The sequence below is a fragment of the Rhinatrema bivittatum genome, chromosome 8 (genome assembly GCF_901001135.1).
Source record: "Rhinatrema bivittatum chromosome 8, aRhiBiv1.1, whole genome shotgun sequence".
In the NCBI taxonomy this organism is placed as follows: domain Eukaryota; kingdom Metazoa; phylum Chordata; class Amphibia; order Gymnophiona; family Rhinatrematidae; genus Rhinatrema; species Rhinatrema bivittatum.
Genome location: NC_042622.1, coordinates 154,525,861 through 154,544,647, shown reverse-complemented (window position 1 = coordinate 154,544,647; position 18,787 = coordinate 154,525,861). Strand labels below are relative to the sequence as shown.

Sequence of the window (18,787 nt, the reverse complement as noted above, 5' to 3'; positions counted from 1 at the left end):
GTTCAAAAAACCTACCCAAGGAAACTTGGGTTAGAAGACAGGAACAATACAGGCCTAAAGCAGAAATGAGGCAAACTGCGACCAGAGGCTACTCAGAAAATGAAAGACTGAACGGGTCCCCATGTGATATAATAGCATGCATGGGCATGCTCAGTGAGGCACAAAGTTCTAGAAACTGATATAAAAGTTCAATGTCAGGCTCCATCTGCTGTTGTCACCTATGTGTGAGCACAGCCATCCTGCTTTCCCTTGAAGAAAATAGGGAACTGTTATTTTCCCTTTCAAATAGTACTAGGACTAGAGGACACTGCATGAAAGTAACTGGTAGTGGATTTAAAACAAATCGAAAAAAAGTATCGTTTCCCTCAAGGTACAATCAAGCTGTGGAATATGTTGGTGGTAGATGTGTTGCTGGATTTAAAAAGGGTTTGGACATGTTCTGGGAGGAAACATCCAAATTCTTGGAGGAAATATCAGGTGGACTTGGTGAAGGCCATCACTTATTCCTGGGAATGAGCTAAAAAGAACTGGATCTGCTTTGTAGGATTTTCCACATACTTCCTAGAGCTATCTATATTGCCCACTGAGAGGATGCTGGGCTCAATGGACCCTTATTATGTTCTAACACCAGTATACACTGGCGTGTCACTACTAAAGTCTACTGAATCTGATAGAGTGAAAGGACAAATGCCTGTCACAGGTTTCTCCTGCACACACTTAGGGACAAGTCTCAGAAGAAAGACAGGGCGAGAGGCGAGACAGCAAAAGAAATGGCCAGCGAAGGAAGAAAAAAGACACAACGAGACCACTTTGAACAATATTGCTTCTTTGGTCTCTGTCTAGCGCTCCTAGTCCACGTGTCTTCCATCCCTCAAGCCCTGCATCCTACAAGCAGGGCGCGCTTTCTTCTAGCTTTTTCCATGTGCTACCGCACCTGCATAGCAATAAAAACACATACGAAGGCGTCCTAGCTCCCCGTCTATCCAGCAGATGGAGGAAGGGAGGGAGGGAGAAGCAGTCTGGCAGACCCCTCCTCCGCCCACCGCGCGCAGAACTGACGGTGCCCCCAGCCAATCCCTCCCTGGCCGAGCGCTGCGGAGGACCACTAGGCTGGAGGTGGGGGCGGGCAGAGACGGAGGCGGCGGGCATGCCGTCTGACAGCCCCTGGGGAGCGTACCCCCTTTAGCGCTGACGGATGACACGCACGCGAAGCGAAGAGGTACTGCAGCTCGCCCGCCGCGCGCCCGCTCCGAACCCGGCCGGGAAGGAGGGGGGGCACGCGCCCCCGGGCTGAGCGGCGCAGGGTAAGGAGAGCTGTGGCGGCCCGCTCGCTCATTCTGACATGATTGGCGGAGGAGCAGCGGTCCGGCAGTCAGTGAGGGGGGGAATGGGATCAGATGCTGCGGGTATGGAGATTGGGGGAGGGGGGGGGTGTATGTATGCATATCTGTGCTTGGAGGGGAGCTGGGTATTTGTGTGAAGGAGGCAGCTGATGTGTGTCTGTGAGTGGATGTGGGTTGGGGAAGGGCTGCGTGTATATTTGTGTGTGTGTACGAGGGAGGGGGCTGCATGTATGGTGGGAAGGAGGTTCTCTGTATGTGTCGGAGAAGACGGAATGTGGGTGAATATGGGCTCTGTGTGTTTGTGGGAATATACGTATGTCATGGAAGCGATCGCGTGTGTAAATGTATGGGGAAGGATTGTGTGTTTGTGTATATATGGGGGAGGGATTGTGGGAGAGTGGGGAAGGGGATTATGTGTGTATGTATATGTGTGTATATATATATATAATGTGTGTGTATAAATGTTGTTTATATCTGTATGCATCTTTGTGAAGGGGAGAGGTTATATATGTATGTGTGAGGACAGAAGCCTGTATGTATGTATGTATATGGGGAACAGGTTGTGAGTGTGTATGTATTTCTGTCTCAGTGTATATGTGTATCTATGTCTGTGTATGTTGTGTGTGTTTCTGTTTGTGTCTTATGTCTGTGTGGGTGTATATATATGTGTGTGTATATATAGTTAGTGCTTCTGATCCTAGGGGATTTATGAATTGCAAATGTGAGGGTTTATTTTTCAAACAATTCAATGTATTTCATTGGTACTAAAAATAGGGGTTTATTGGGGTTTTTGCCAGGTGAGTTAAAATTGTTGGCACTTTAGGTGGATTCAATTTATTATGGTGCATCTCAATTTATCTTAAAACATTTACATGCTGTGTGGAGGTGGCTGGGGGTGTGTATGTGGCTAAGAGGAATGGGGGAAAAAGGGGGTGGCTATAGGGAGTGAAAGGGTGTATGTAGATGGAGAAGATAAAGGTGGGGGTGCCAAGGATGTGTGAGGTAGCCAATGGCAGGCTCTTTGTGGGGCTGGTGGCAAGCTGTTAAAGTGTGTGTGTGTGGCTGGCTTCAAGGCAAGTGGTAAGCTGTGTATCTTCTCTCACTGAGAGAAGATACACAGCTTCCTCTCCCGTAGACACACCCATGGTCTCTCACATACTCCCTCTATTTACATACACAGGCTCCTTCTTCCTCCTCATACATGCACACAAGCTCTTACACTCTTTCAAGGTCTTCACCTCTGTTTGGGCTGCATTGGGATGGGGTCCGCTGCGGCTCTGCCAATGCTCACTTTGGGCCACGACAGGATGGGGTCTGCCGTGGCCATGGTGGGGCCCCTTCTTGCCATAGATGGATGGAGTCTGCTGTAGACTTGCCGGGCCTCTTCTTGGGTCCACTCGAGTGACATCATTCGGCCACTGCAGTCATGAAGAGGCATCCTGCAGCAAATGGTTAACGTCAGAGCACTGCCATGGCAGCCTATATTTTGGGTTTTTCTGGTTAAACCCAAAAACCCCAATTTCCCTATTGGAGTGTTTTATCTGGATTTTTCATTTACCCAAAAATCAGAAGCCCATATATATAGATACCTATACATATATATATATATATATATATATATATATATATATGTGTGTGTGTATGTATATAATAACATAAAGAACAAATCTATGTGTGTTTGTATGTGTACATATGTGTCTGTATGTGTGTATATAATAACAAAAAGAACATATCTATATATGTGTTGGTATGTGTACATATGTATGTGTATGTATCTAAGAACATAAAACGTTGCCACTGTTGGAAACTGTATACAAATGGTCCATAAAGCCCAGTTTTCAACTGTGGTCGATCCAGGTCACAAATATCTGTCAGGATCCCAAAAGGTTAATAGTTCCATTTTACTTATCCCAGGGATTATCAGTGGATTTACCCACATCCACCTTAATGATTTATGGACTCTTCTTCCAGGAACTTGTCCAAACCATTTTTAAACCCAGCTACGCTAACAGCTTGTACCACATTTGCTGGCGACTAATTCAGGAGTTGAATTAAATATTGAGTAAAAAAAAAATGTTCTCCTATTTGTCTTAAATATATTATATTAAAACTTCATTGCGTGTCCCCCAGTCTTTGTACTTCTTGAAAGAGTAAAAAACAGATTCTCATTTACCAGTTCCACTCCACTCATTATTTTATAGACTCCTCTTAGCTGTCCCTTCAAGCTGAAGAGCTCTAACCACTTTAGTCTTATCGTTCCATCCACTATATCATTTTGGTCGCCCTTCTCTGTACTCTTCTAATTCTGCTATATTTTTATTGAGATGTGGTGACCAGAATTGCACATTATAATTCAAGGTGTGATTGCACCTTAGAGTGATACAGAGGCATTATGATGATCTCTGTCTTATTCTCCATTCCTTTCCTAATAATTCTTAGCATTCTATTTGCTTTCTTGGCTGCTGCCGCACTCTGAGCGGAGGATTTCAACATATTATCCATGATGATGCCTCAGTCTTTTTCCTGAGTGGTAACTCTCAAGGTGGAACCTTGCATCCTGTAGCTATAATTTGAGTTGCTCTTCCCTACGTGCCTCACTTTGCATTTGGCCCCATTAAATATCATCTGCCATTTGGATGCCCAGCCTCCCAGTCTTGCAAGATCCTCTTGAAATTTCTCACAATCCTTTGGTGATTTAACAACTTTGAATAATTTTGTATCGTCAGCAAATCTATTCACCTCACTCATTGTTTCCATTTCTAGGTCATTTATAAATGTTAAAAAGCACCAGGCCCAGAACAGATCAGATCCCTGGGGCACTCCATTATTCACCTTTTTTTCCATTGAGAAACTTGACCATTTAGCCCTACTCTCTATTTTCTATCTTTTAACCAATTTCTTATTCCAGAATAGAACATTGCCTCCTATACCATGACTTTTTAATTTCTCAAAAGTCTCTCTTGAGGTACTTTGCCAAACATTTTCTGAAAATCCAGATACACTGTGTCAGCTGGCTTACCTTTATCCCTATTTTTATTCATGCCTTTGAAAAAATATAGCAGATTGGTGAAGCTAGTCTTCCCTTAAATCTGTTGGCTTTGTCCCATTAAACCATCATTATCTATGTATTCAGTAATTTTGTTCTTTATAATAGTTTCAACCATTGTTCCTAGCAGTAATGTCTGGCTTACTGTTCTGTAGTTTCCTGGATCACTCCTGGAACCCTTTAAAAAAAACAAACCCCACAAAAAAAACCTGTTGTTATGTTGGCTACCCTCTAGGTACTGTTGTTGATTTTAATGATAGTTTACAGATTACTAATAATATGTCAGCAATTTCATTTTTCAGTTCTTTCAACACTCTGGAATATATATTATCTGGTCCAGGTGATTTGCTACTCTTTTTAGTTTCTCAAGTTGTCCTAGGACATCTTCCAGGTTCACTGAGATTTGTTTTAGTTCCTGTGAATCATCGCCTTTGAATCACTTCTGGCATGGGTTTCTGCCTTTCATCTTCCTCAGTAGAGACGGAAGCAAATAATTGCTATGGCTTTGTCCTTTAGTTCCTTTTTTATCCCTTGATTATTTAATGGTCCAACTAACTCCCTCACAGACTTTTTGCTTCAAATGTACCTGAAAAGGTTTTTTAAATTAATTTTTGCTTTCACAGCAAGCTTCTTTTCAGATTCTGTTTGTCTTCCTTATCAGTGCTTTGCATCTAACTTGCTTATCAGTTGACGGAGATAATTTTGAATCTTTCTGCTCTGTCTGCTCTTTACTTAAAGGCACCTGGACTACTTGAGCATTTATTGCAGCCTCTCTATCAGAATGCCTTAACTTCCCAGGTTTTGTTAGTATCTGTTAAAGATATGTCATTCTGAACCATGTACTTCTGAGTGACTGCGTGTGTGTGTGTGTGTGTGTGTGTGTGCATGTATATGTATATATGTGTGTGTAATATACACATAACCAAAAACAGAAAACACTCAAGTACTGTGAATATATGAAAAACAATCTTTTTTATTAATCCAAAAATCTTAATGTGGATGAAAAGGCACCGGGTCATACCACTACCACTATAGCCATCTTGCAGTCATATCATGTTTTAGCACTGCTATATGTGCAAACTGAGATATTATAATCATCACTGACAAAAAAAAATCCATATAAAACTCTATATGTAAGACAAAAAAACTGATAAAGATGGCATCTGACAACTACTATATGATGTGAGCTTGCTCAAAAATACATAATTTCTGCTGGCTAAAAAAGCTTACATCATTTAACAGATACTGTCTATCAAACTGAAATGAAATCAAAACCTGTTAATATATGAAATCAATAGTAATTTGGAAAAGTAAGGCATATATTTAAAGAAGATGTAAGTTTTAACACGCGCAAACACACACAGCCTTACAGTTCCCATCACTCTCTGAGATCCCATGCTTTCTTGAATTCAGATTGAAGAAAGCATGGGATCTCATGCTTTCTTCCATTGGGAGGCATCTCTGCCACTTCCACTGGGAGGCAGTTCCATACATCTACTATCCTCTCTCTAAAGAAATATTTCCTATGATTACTCCTGAATCTGCCCCCTTTCACCCTCATCCCATGAGCCTCCTTTCCGTTGAAAGAGGTTAGCTTCCTGTGCACGGAAACCTTTAAGATATTTAATTGTCTGTATCAAATTTCCCCTCTCTTGTCTTTCCTCTAGGGTATACATGTTTAGATCTTTAAGTCTATCCCCATATGCTTTAGAGCAAAGACCACTGACCATTTTAGTAGCCACCTTCTGGACAGACTCCATCCTGTTTATATCCTTATGAAGGTTTGGTCTCCAGAATTGTACACAGTATTTCAAATGAGGCTTCACTAGAAACCTATACAGGGGCAATATCACCTCCCTTTTTCTTCTGACTATTCCTCTCCCTATGCAGCCAAACATCATTCTGTCTTTTGCTGTCACTTTATCCCCCTGTTTGGCCACCTTAAGATCATCAGATACAATCATCCCCTTATCTCACTCCTCTTTTGAGCTTAGAAGAATTTCTCCTCCAATACTGTACCTTTTCTTTGGGTTTTTGCAGCCTGAATGCATTACTCTGCATATTTTTTTTTTAGAATTAAATCATATCTGCCAGTCTCTAGACTATTTCTCGAACTTCGCTAGATCCTTCCTCATGTTTTCCACACGTTCCTGGCTGTCTAACCCTCTCTTGGAGCCACACCTAACCAGTCAGCTTTTCAGGATATCCATAAGGAATAGCATGAGATAGATATGCATATATTGGAGACCCAAGGTATCCAAATCTATAGCATGCATAGTGATTGTGGAAATCCTGAAAACCCAACTGGCCAGGTGTGCCTCCAGGAGAGGGTTGGGAATCACAAGTCTGCCCTATTGCAGATTTTGGTATCATTGGCAAAAAGACAAATCTTTCCCAAAAAGCCTTTGTTATGGCACCTATGAAAATGTTAAAAAGAACCGGTCCCAGGACTGATCCCTGAGGCACATCGCTAGTAGTACCTCCTCCTCAGTGTAAACTTGGCCAGTTTCTAACCCAGTCAGTTACTCTAGGTTCCATACCAAGGGGGCTCAAGTTATTTATAAGTCTCTAATGTGGATCTGTCAAAGGCCTTAACTGAAATCCAAGTACACTGGGGCTGGCTGATGTTAAAAAAAAACTGAGCTCATAAATTTAGGTCTCTAAATTAGTTGCTTAAGTTTTCAGCTGAAAATTTGCATAAAGTTAGGGCCTAAATTTAGGACAACTATTTATTTGCCTAGATTTAGGACCCTAAATTAGGTGCCTAGTTTTAAAAATCCATGCTAAATCCCTAACTTTGTTTCCCCCAACCTAATGCTGTCCCTGTAGCCACCCACTTTTTTGGATCCTAAATTTAGGACCCTAATGAAACTGAGAGCCTAAATTTGGGTACTCATCTCTAGTAAATATTCAAAAGGGCCAATTTAGGGGCCTAACTCCAAAGGTTAGGATCCTAAACCCTTTGAAAATTGACCTCACTATGCCCAGCATTCTCCCTTGATCCAACTCTTTTTGGTGATCAAATCAAAGAAATTGATCAGATTAATCTGACAAGATTTACCTTTAGTAAAACCATGCTGCCTCGGACCATGCAATCTATTGGGTTCCAGAAACTGCACCATTCTCTGTTTTAGCAGCGATTCCATTAGTTTGCTCACCACAGGACACAGACTAACAGGCCTGTAGTTGCCAGCCTCTTTCTTACTTCCCTTTTTATGAACAGGAACCACATCTACCTCTCCAGTCCTCCGGAGCTACTCCTGACTCTAAATAAGCACTCTTTATCTCTGGTGCAGTAAACCTTATGGGGAACTAGAAGGAGAATTTAACAGAAAGGGTTCAGAGGAGAATAAGGGTACAAAGAAGGATAGGAGCAAGGGAGGTATAGGCAGGGGAGAGGAAAGGGGATGAAGTTAGAAGAGTTTTTAACTTTTGTTTTTACTATTATTATTTACATTTGAAAGGTTTTTAACTTCTATGTGGAAGTAATATGTATTTTAGTCTATTATTTTTAGCTGAAAAAAATGTAAAATGTTTTAGGGAGAAGTTTGTTATATGGGTATGTTTTTTGAATTTTGCTACTGCAAATTCTATGATTGTTAACCGCCTTGATATTAAATTGAAAGTCGGTATATAAAGTAGAATAAATAAATAAATAAATAAAAGGTCAGCCAGCAGAGCTGCCAGGACATCTCTAAGTTCCTTCAATACCCTATCACCTTATCTACTTTAAAGTTAGTTAGCTCCTCACAAACACACTGTTCTGAAAATCAATTGAGTTTTACCTCACTTCCAATTTTATTTATGTTTTGTTTTATATGGTCCTGCTTCAGGTCCTTCCACAGTGAACACCAAACAGAAATATTTGTTAAGTAAGTTGGCTTTTTCCTCTCATTCACCTCTGAGTCTCACAATACCACTTTTGCACTTCCTTTTATCACTAAGTTATCTCCAAAGAAAGTTTTCTCCCCCTGTTTTACCATATTTGCTATTTCTTCTTTCATGGAATATTTGCATTTCTGACTACTTTCCCAGCTTCTCTTAGCCTTTTCAGATATTGTTGCTGGTCTTTCACTTTCTGTGATCTCTTGTAGTTTATGAACGCTAACTTTTTCTCCTTTATCTTTTCAGCTACTTTAGAAAACCATAGCTGCTTCTTTTCCCTCTTTCCTTTGCTTTCATAACAAAAAGGTTAGCTGCCCTTATAATCTCTCTTTAATTTTGCCCACTGCTCTTCCACTTCCCTTAGATTTTCCCAGCCAGCTAATGATTGCTTGAGGTACTCTCCTATTTTAACATTTAGTTTTCCTGAAGTCTAGGACTCTTGCTTTTGAATGAATCTTCAGCTCCTGTGTTCTAATACTGAACCACACCATCCAGTTGTTAAGCCCGTCGGTCGCAGATGGCTGCGACCGCTGTTGCTCACCTCTTGCTTGGCTACACTGATTCCTCTGGGTCAACTCGCAGCCTCTGCCAGCTATCGCCGGCCTACACGCCCTGGTTCCCAGGCCCCCCTGGACGGCGTGGACGCTGCCAACCGCCATCTTGCCCTCGGAGTCCCTTAGGCACCTGCGCGCGCTACCTGGCCAGTCTTATGCACGTCATGGCGGGAACCTCGGGAGCGTCCCCCTCGGATGACGCCATTGTTCAAGGACTCTTAAGCCGGCTGGCCCTGCCTACCTACGACTTGGCAACGAGTTCCCTCATTGCTGAATCCGCTTCGCTCGATACAAACTCTTGTTCCAGCTCCTGCTTCCGTGGTGTGACACATACTGGGTACCCGCTCCTCGGGGGCCCTTCCTGTCTCTGGCTATCCGCTCCTTAGTGGGCCTTCTGCCTAGGACTTCTGTCTGCTTCGTTCCCCGGGGCCTTCTCTGGAACTTCCACTCTGCTACAGTGAGTATCCCGCTCTGCGGACCATTGCTGTACCATTACTACTGAGGACCCCTCATCGGTGTACCCCGCTCTGCGGACCATTGCTGTACCATTACTACTGAGGACCCCTCATCGGTGTACCCCGCTCTGCGGACCATTGCTGTACCATTATACTGAGGAACCCTCACCGGTGTACCCTGTTCTGCGGACCATTGCCGTACCATTACTACTGAGGAACCCTCATCGGTGTACCCCGCTCTGCGGACCATTGCCGTACCAATACTACTGAGGAACCCTCACCGGTGTATCCCGCTCTGCGGACCATTGCCGTACCATTATACTGAGGAACCCTCACCGGTGTATCCCGCTCTGCGGACCATTGCCGTACCATTATACTGAGGAACCCTCATCGGTGTATCCTGCTGTGCGGACCATTGCCGTACCATTACTACTGAGGAACCCTCATCGGTGTATCCCGCTCTGCGGACCATTGCCGTACCATTATACTGAGGAACCCTCATCGGTGTATCCTGCTGTGCGGACCATTGCCGTACCATTACTACTGAGGAACCCTCATCGGTGTATCCCGCTCTGCGGACCATTGCCGTACCAATACTACTGAGGAACCCTCATCGGTGTACCCCGCTCTGTGGACCATTGCCGTACCAATACTACTGAGGAACCCTCATCGGTGTACCCCGCTCTGCGGACCATTGCCATACCATTACTACTGAGGAACCCTCACCGGTGTACCCCGCCCTGCGGACCATTGCCGTACCAATACTACTGAGGAACCCTCATCGGTGTACCCTGCCCTGCGGACCATTGCCGTATCATCACTACTGAGGAACCCTCACCGGTGTATCCTGCTGTGCGGACCATTGCCGTACCATTACTACTGAGGAACCCTCATCGGTGTACCCCGCTCTGCGGACCATTGCCGTATCATTACTACTGAGGAACCCTCATCGGTGTACCCCGCTCTGCGGACCATTGCCGTACCATTACTACTGAGGAACCCTCATCGGTGTACCCCGCTCTGCGGACCATTGCCGTATCATTACTACACAGGTGTTCTCCGTGGGTATACCCCACTTCACAGACCCTGGGGCTCCCCAGCGCCTTTGTGTTTTTCTGCCACACTCCCCGTTCCGCGGGCAGTGTCACTCTACTTCTCTAATAAAGTTTCAAGGACTCTCAAGCTAGTACTGATGTCAGCTCCCTGCTGAGACCTCGCCTCCCGACGATGAGGCTCACGGGCTCCTCCCCGTGGGCGGTACCATCTCTCAGCTCGGCCCAGGGCCCACACACCCACAAATCCTAATACCAGTGATCACTGGATCCCAGATGGTCATCAGCTATAACATCAGATACAATCCCCATTGGTAAACACTAGGTCCAGAATTGCCCCCTCCATGTGTGTTCTATTGACTTATTTCACAAATTTATATGCCGCCTAACTCCACAGCTCTAGATGAAATACAGAATAAAAGCAATCATACAAACGATATACAAATACTGTACATAACATAGATAATATTTGCAAACCAAACACGACGTCGGATCTCAGTACTGCAAACATAAGTCTACATGATTAGGCTTTATCCTAATTAGGCAGTTACTCATTGGTAGAAGAGTTCTCCTTGCAGAGACCCCAGGATCTCCCTGCTTCTAGAAGACACTGCAGTTGGGATGCCCCAATCAACTTCTGGCAGACTGAAATCCCCTAGCACTAGCACCCCCCCTCCCCTCATAGTAATTTGGTGAATATCCTCCACTAAATAGCTATCCGTTTCTTATGTCAGTGAAGGAGGTCTGTAAAATACACAAATATAAATAGATTTTCCATTCCCTATTTCCAGATTAACCCACGGTGCCTCTACCTTACTTCATAAAGCCTGCAGTTCTGTTGCTTTTAATATTTTTTATATATAATACCACGCCTCCTCCCTTTCTTCCTACAGAGTGTAGCCTGGTATAACTATATCCCAGGCATGGTTTTCTGTGGAGCAAGTCTCCCCGACAGCCGCTACATCTAAATCAGCCTCTAGATCTGGGACTTTATTTCCCATACATTTGGGCCGATGCAGTATTGGCACGCGTAAAACAGGCGCTCATGACTGAGCTGCCCGCTCTTAACGCGGGCCGATCCACCTCTCCCGGGCGCCCGATTCCATATCCAAACGAGCTGTTGCGGTAAAAAAAGTTGGCGCTAGGAGAAATTGTGCGTCCCTGGCGCCTCCTCGGCATTGGGCACCCGGGAAAGGTGGCTGGCACTGCGGGTTAGGAAACGGACGCTCAATAAGAGCTACCGGCACAGTATACACGGCCTGGACCGTGTATTTTGTGGGTGTATATCGGGCACCCAGAGTTGTGTGTTTTGGTTTGGGTTTTTTTCCCCACAAATGTATTTTTTTAAATGATTCCGCTTTCTGTGGTCCCTCCTACATAGTATGTTGATAGTACTAGTAGGAGGAATCGCAGAAAGCCGTAATTTCGTTTTTTTTACAGTGAGCCCTTGAGTGTGGCAGACCTTTACGCCCGCCTTGGGCTGGCATAAAATGTGATGAACGCTATTAGCTACGCACTCGATTGGACGAGCATTTTGGACTCTAATCCTCGTATTGCAGCGGGGGTCATGGACGCACGTCCAAAATGCACATCCACATGCGTTTGAAGTCATATTGCATCGGCCTGTATGTGCATTAGTGCACCTAGCTTTCTCATTCCTGTACAAGTATTTAATGTCCTTACTTACCTTTAGAGTTTTGTTCACCCATCCCCCTACGTTTCTAGTTTAAAGTCCTCCTCATTAGGTTTGCCAGTCTGTGTTTGAAGACGCTGCACCCCTTCTTCAAGAGGTTGACCCCCTCTCTCTGCTCAGCAGTCCTTGAAACATCATCCCATGGTCCAGGAAGCCAAAATGCTCTGATACCATCTAAGCAGCCTTTCATTTATGTCCAGAATGCGAGCTTCCCTGCCTACTTCTGATTCTAGGAGCTTAGAATTGTAAATTTAGGGGGGTTTTTTTCAGGCAAATAGGTTTATTTGGAAGGTATAAAAATAGGTGTTTATCAGGGTTAACATTTTTGGCACATTTTTTAAGTGGATTTAGTTCATTAAGATGCCTATCAATTTACATGCTGTGTTGCATGGTGTGTGTATGTGGCTAGGGTGGGGATAGCAGGGTGTGTGTTTGTTTGTGGCTGAAGGGAATGGGGGTAAGGATATGAGGGTGGCAGGGTATGAGTATGTGTTTAAGCTAGAAGGAGCTGCATGGTGGGTGTGGCTGGAGGGGATGAAGGTGCAGGTGGTAAGGTAGTGTGAGGTAGGGAATGGCAGGCCCTTTGTGGCTAGTGGCAGGCTCTCTGTATGTGTGGCTTCAAGGCTGATGGTAGACTGTGTACTGAATCTCTCTTTCTCACACACACACTTACATATGTTTCTCACACACACACTTACACTCTCTCATAGGCACAGCCATGCTTTCATACACACACACACACTCCCTCTGGCTTTCATACACAGGCTCTCTCTCACTTTCACACACACACAGCCACACATACACACACACACACACCCAGGCTCTCACTGTCTTACACACTCACGTTCTCAGGGCCTCCTCCTCTGTTCGAGATGCAGCAGGATGGGGTCTGCCGCATCTAGTGCAGCTGGGCCTCTCTTGGTCCGCGTCAGGATGGGGTCTGCCATGCCCCGCTGGGCATGCCTTTGTGCCTTGGCAGAATGGAGCCTGCTGTAGCCCCACCCCTTCATGCTTCGGTGGGCTAGGGCCCTTTGCATCCCCCCAGGCCTCTCTTCAGGCCCCTTCCTATGATGTCATCTGGCTGCTGAAGAGGCATCTGGCAGCAGTTGGATGACATCAGAGCATCTCCATGATAGGTCTGTCTTTTGGGTTTGTCCAGCTTCGGTCTCATCACTCCAAATTATTTTGTTCCAGGAGTTTTAAGGCTTCTCTAAGTGCTGTTTGGCATATTGTAAGTGGGCTGTTTGTGGCATTGGTGCAGCAATGGCTTTTTTTTCTGGCAACTGTACTATGCAGCCCATTTTTATTCAAGTATCTCCTTATTATGCATGCTGAAACACCCACACCGCTTTGTTTCAGAGAAATCTGTATTTCAGTAGAAGTTGCTTGTGGGTTTTTCTTTGCATCCTGACAAATTTTCCTGGCAGTTGTCTGAAGTCTTTCTTGGTCTACCTGACCATGGCTTGGCATTAACAGAACCCATAATTTTCCACTTCTTGCTCAGAGTTTGAACAGCACTGATTGGCATTTTCAAATCTTTGGATATCTTTTTGTATCCTGTTCCTGATTTATAAAGTTGAACTACTTTTGCTCACAAATTCTTTTACAGTTCTTTTGCTTTCCCCATGCTTCAGTAACTACCAAAGTCGAGTGCAGCCCTGGATGAAATGCACAAGGGTTTCTCAAGAGCTAAGCAACTCATTGACTATTTATGCAAGACACCAATTACAATCAAACAGGGGACAGGGGGTGGTTACCTCCCCTTCATTGCCATCTCAACCTCTGTGTGTGTCAGCTTGAATGTATATTATCAGCCCAAACACTCAAGAGTATGCAAACTTTTGAACAAGACCATTTTATTATTTTCTTTTATTGCTATGGTTTTGTTTAATGATTGTGCAATTCTGTGATGCATAATAATTTAATTTGAAGCACATTAAAAATAATAGACATGTTTTGGCTGATCACTCATGTTTTCTTAAAATGTTAACAAAAGACACAAAAGGTATCGCCAGATACAATCATTTTATAATTAACACAGTTTGTCTAATCAATAATATTTTTCACAAACGAAAAAAATGAAAAAATATTTTTGAAAAAAGTTTTTTAGGGGAAGACAGGACTGCATCAGCAAGCCATCGTCGACGTGCTCAATGTAACCACATTGAGCCGTCCGGTCTTATCAATCATTTGCAGCCTGTGTGTTGAAATCGCACTCTCTAATGTTGTTTGAATTTATATGTTGATATATGTAACTTGTATGTTCACAGTTTGTTTTTTCAAGAAGCACTAATCTCTAGCAAGATGGATCGTCAAAAACCTTGTAATATCGCAAACTATAGTCCATTTGATATAAATGCCTTAGATGCATACAACTTGTATTCAGTATATATTAGATGCTGACTCGACAGCGGCCGTGTTTCACAGCCTAAGGCTGCTTCTTCAGGATCCATCTTGCTAGAGATTAGTGGTTACATTGAGCATGTCGATGATGTTGTGTCTTTTGTTGACTTTCGACAGGTTCGCAATTTTTTGCTCTTTGCTTTTTTGTTGTTGTTGTTCTTAAAATGTTATACATCTTATAGATTCTGCCAGGGGTGTGAAAACTTATGATCACAACTATAAGCTGCCATGCACAGTTGTTTAAAAGTTATCCTCGTAGGGCGCAGCTGTGACTTTTTTCAGTCAGTCCTGAATTAATGAAACTAGTGCAGGAGAGAGAGATGGAGGGGGAAAGGGTCAATAATGAAGGGGAAGAGAGGAGCAGATGTGGCCTGGGATCAGGTATGACCTGTTATAGTATAATATTAATAGCACTGTGATGGGTGAAAGGAGCAACAGCCGCTGCTCAAGCCCTCACTATGCAGGTTCCCAGTCTCGGCCCCTTCCCATCCTGCAAGGGCAGGGATTCCAAGGGCAGCAACTGGGGAGGAGGCATCTGGCCAAAAGTGTGCGTGAGCGGGAGGGGGCAGCACTGAGGAGTTGGGGGCACTGACCAGAGTGTTGATGTAGTGTATCTGGATCTCCAAAAACATTTGACAAAGTCCCTCATGAGAGACTTCTTAGGAAATTAAAAAGTCCTGGGATAGGGGACAGTGTCCTATTGTGGATTGGGAAATGGTTTCAAGATAGAAAACAGAGAGTAGGGCTAAATGGTAAATTTTCCCAATGGAGAAAGGTGAATAGTGGAGTCCCCCAGGGATCTGTACTGGGACCAATGCTTTTTAATATATTTATAAATGACTTGGAAAGGGGTACAACAAATGAGGTGATCAAATTTGCTAATGACATAAAATTATTCAACGTTGTTAAATCGCAAGAGAATTGTGAGGAATTGCAAGAGGACCTTGCAAAACTGGGAGACTGGGCATGCAAATGGCAAATGAAATTTAATGTGGACAAGTGCAAAGTGATGCATTTAGGGAAGAGTAACCCAAATTATAGCTACAAAATTAGGAGTCACCACTCAGGAAAAAGATCTAGGCACTGTCATGCATAATATGTTGAAATCCTCTGCTCAGTGTGCAGCGGCGGCCAAGAAAGCAAATAGAATGCTAGGGATTATTAGGAAAGAAATGGAGAATAAAATGGAGAATAAGCCTTCACCAGGCAGGGTCCCAGTCCAGTCGCAGTCCCTGCCCTTTACATATACTATGTGTGTGTTGTCACCTGTCGCTGGAGACCCAGGAAGCAGATAGGCTGAATATTTGGCATGTGGGTACAGGGGTACAAGAGGAGGGGGCAAGGGGGAATTTCAGATTCATTCATTAAGGGTGCTCCCTGCCACTCATAGGAACTGCATGGATTCTCTGTATAAATAAAAATAAACACAGTGTAATTATATATATAGTTATTTTAAATTATTATCTCACCTCAACAATGTATGGGAATATCAAAATTTAACTGAACATATGAATGACCATCCTATAGCACTGGGTGGACACAATGAATATGTGCTTCAAACACCCATCTTTATGCTAAACTTTTTTAATCATCAGTCATTCATAGTGGGCAGTGTGTGCTTACATACTTTTTTGAGAATTTTTACTGCATTCAAAAAAATATATTTTAAAGAACTGCATTTATCTGAGTGCCTTGTTGAGCCGGGAAATGTCCAAGATGTTTGTGACCCACCTTATGCTTTGCCCAGTGTGTCTAATCTCCAAGCTGTTTATAGTAACCTTCTGTTTTGTCCGACATTGCAACGTTTCAGAAGGAAACTTCCTTCCTTCCTTCAGGGGTGATTCAAATACATCCCAGTAATTTTAGTAGCGATCCCGGTTTCTAAAATAATAAAAATGCATGAGAACACAATATGATATGCACAACGGTGAATATCCCAACATCATGAGAAAGCACACCGGATCGATAATGAGATTGCTAAGAATGTTGCATCACCAGAGCTAGGAGACTGAAACTAGAGGTAGCATAACTCACTGTTTTGAAGATATTTTTCAGTATTGGCGCTGCAGTGCTACTGTCATCTCAAAAGCGCTGCTCGAATGTCTTGAATTCAGTCGGTGGCTTCAAACCACCATTTTAAAAGCAAAAGGGCGCCAAATGCTGGCTGTCAATCAAAAGTGAAGTTGCTGAAAACTCACATTTTATAAAGCATGCCAATCTATTTTGTCATTTAAACCACATGGAGCCACCGGGTTAAGTTTAAATATCCAAAAGTTCTCTGGGCAAGTACCCCCTCACCTCCCTGTGGTGAGCAAGCAGGTACTTGCTCTAACACAGTCCAAAAGAGATCTTGAAAAGAGTGACCAAACTCCATGCACTGTAATACCATAGCAGCCCATTCATCCCTCATGGAGATGCACCGTCTATGTTCAATTAGGCGAACCCTAAATGAGTGTGTTATTCTACTCTTGTATATTTTGAAACAAGGCCATTACAGAGTATAGACTACGTTTTGCACGGGAAATTAGTGTTACTCTAGCTGTTAACCACTATACCTGAATCAGCAGCAATCCATTGTGTACCCAAAACGGTGGTATCACGTAAATCACAGTTATTACATGGGGTATGTCCTATGATAATATCGGAAGTGACTTGCTGTGCAGGAATGTGTGCTCTGACCAGACACTGTTTAATGTTAAGCCCTCTTGGGTATGAAAATAAAGGAGGTTTGTTGAAAATTTGATGCAGGCTTAAAATGTGCAAATATCCATTAGTAATCGTCTTCATTTTATTAACCATGTTCGAATATCTTAACACACAAACTGCTTCTTCAAAAGCAGGTTTTGCCTTATATTGAAGTACTCGTTTTCTCTCAGAAAACTGTGCTCATGAATGAGCTCTTTTCACAGCCTTGCTGGGATATCCATGCATATGAAATAGATGTTAACTCAGTCGACTGCTCTTGACCCAGGCAGAGACGCTGCCGCCAAATCAGGCCAGGACATTCCTACTACTTTACATCGCAAGAAGACTGACAGAAACAATTTCCTTCGCTTTGAAAGCTTCCACCGGCACTCCTTCAAGTGTGGATTGCCTGTTGGACGGTTCTTCTGCTTGCGGCACCCCTGCTCAGATCAAGAGTAGTTTGAAAAACAGGGAAGGGGGTCAGAGGAGGATGGGGATTCCCTAGAGGACGAATCTAGACCAGAGGAAACCACCTCAGCTGAGTTTGTGCTTCTCATGCACCAGGCCTTTTTTTTGCTGGGAAGGAGGCAGCAGTGAAAAGGCCGGGGCCAAGAGGGCTTCTAGGTTTCCTAAGGTGGCCCCTTTTTTGGGGCGGGGGGGGGGGGGGGGAGGGTGCGCTGGGAACTTGATTCGCACTGTTAAGAGGCAGAGGAGGAGAGCTCCGAGAGATAAGGGGAGGACATAGGTGACTCGTGCAGGACCTTCCAACTGATGAGGATGGGGATGAGAACCTCCTTGAGGTGGGGGAAATCCCAGTGGCGGAAGGTGATGGCCATCTTTTTCACAAGGAGGAATTGTGTCCGATGATTTCACAAGTTCTAAAGGAACTTGAAATTAAAAGAATCTGCAGTGGAGTTGGACCATGGGGAAAAGGAGCCCATTATCGAGGGGCGAGGGGCTCCATGAGGGCTTTTCTTTTCATCATATTATAAAGAAGACTAGCTTAAAAATTGGCAGAGAAATGGCAAAATTGTATCCATTACCCGAAGAGGCCCAGGAACTGCTGAAGTTACCCAAGGTGGATATCTTTGATTCGGCGGTAACCAAGAAAACCACCATCCTGGTGGCACGATGTGCGGCACTGCGTGAGGTGCAGGATCGAAAAATGGAGCTACACCTCAAAAGGATGTTTGAAGTCTCAGCCCTGGGAATTCGGGCGGCTGTGTGCAGTGGTCTTATGGCATAAGCATGTTTATGTTTGCACCAAAGCTGCCAGTAGAAGGGCAGGGCGATGCTCTGTCACTCAAAGATGGAAGCTTATCTGCATATTCCCATTTGGGAAGAGCAACAAAGGTTTCTCAGATTCTCAGTGCTGGGAAAGCATTATAAATTCTGGGCTTCTCCGTTTTTGGAATCGCCACGGCATCTCACACGTTTACCAAGGTGATGGTCATGGCAGTAAACCTCCACAGGAAGGGTATTCTGGTTTACTCTTATCTGGATGACTGGCTCATCCGAGCAAAGTCCAGGGACGTTTTCCAATAGTCGATATAGTGGGTGTAGCAAGTGTTACAATCCCTTGGGTGGATTAGGAATATGACAAAGTCACCTGATTCCATCTGGAATACCTAGGAGCATGTTTTGAGACCAGGGAGGGCAGAGTGTTTCTGT

General features: G+C 44.0%; 1 protein-coding gene across 2 annotated transcripts in view; it reads left to right on the top strand.

Annotated features, from left to right (window-relative positions):
• The first annotated feature begins 1,004 nt into the window (after positions 1-1,004).
• The window catches only part of PELI3 (pellino E3 ubiquitin protein ligase family member 3), a 47,841-nt gene continuing 30,058 nt past the window's right edge, over positions 1,005-18,787 (top strand). The window contains exon 1 of one of the 2 annotated variants that reach the window (XM_029613236.1): positions 1,005-1,219. The gene's annotated coding sequence lies outside the window, so the exon portion shown is untranslated. Of the gene's footprint in view, positions 1,305-18,787 lie in introns of both variants that reach the window. The other variant, XM_029613235.1, reaches the window with a different exon arrangement.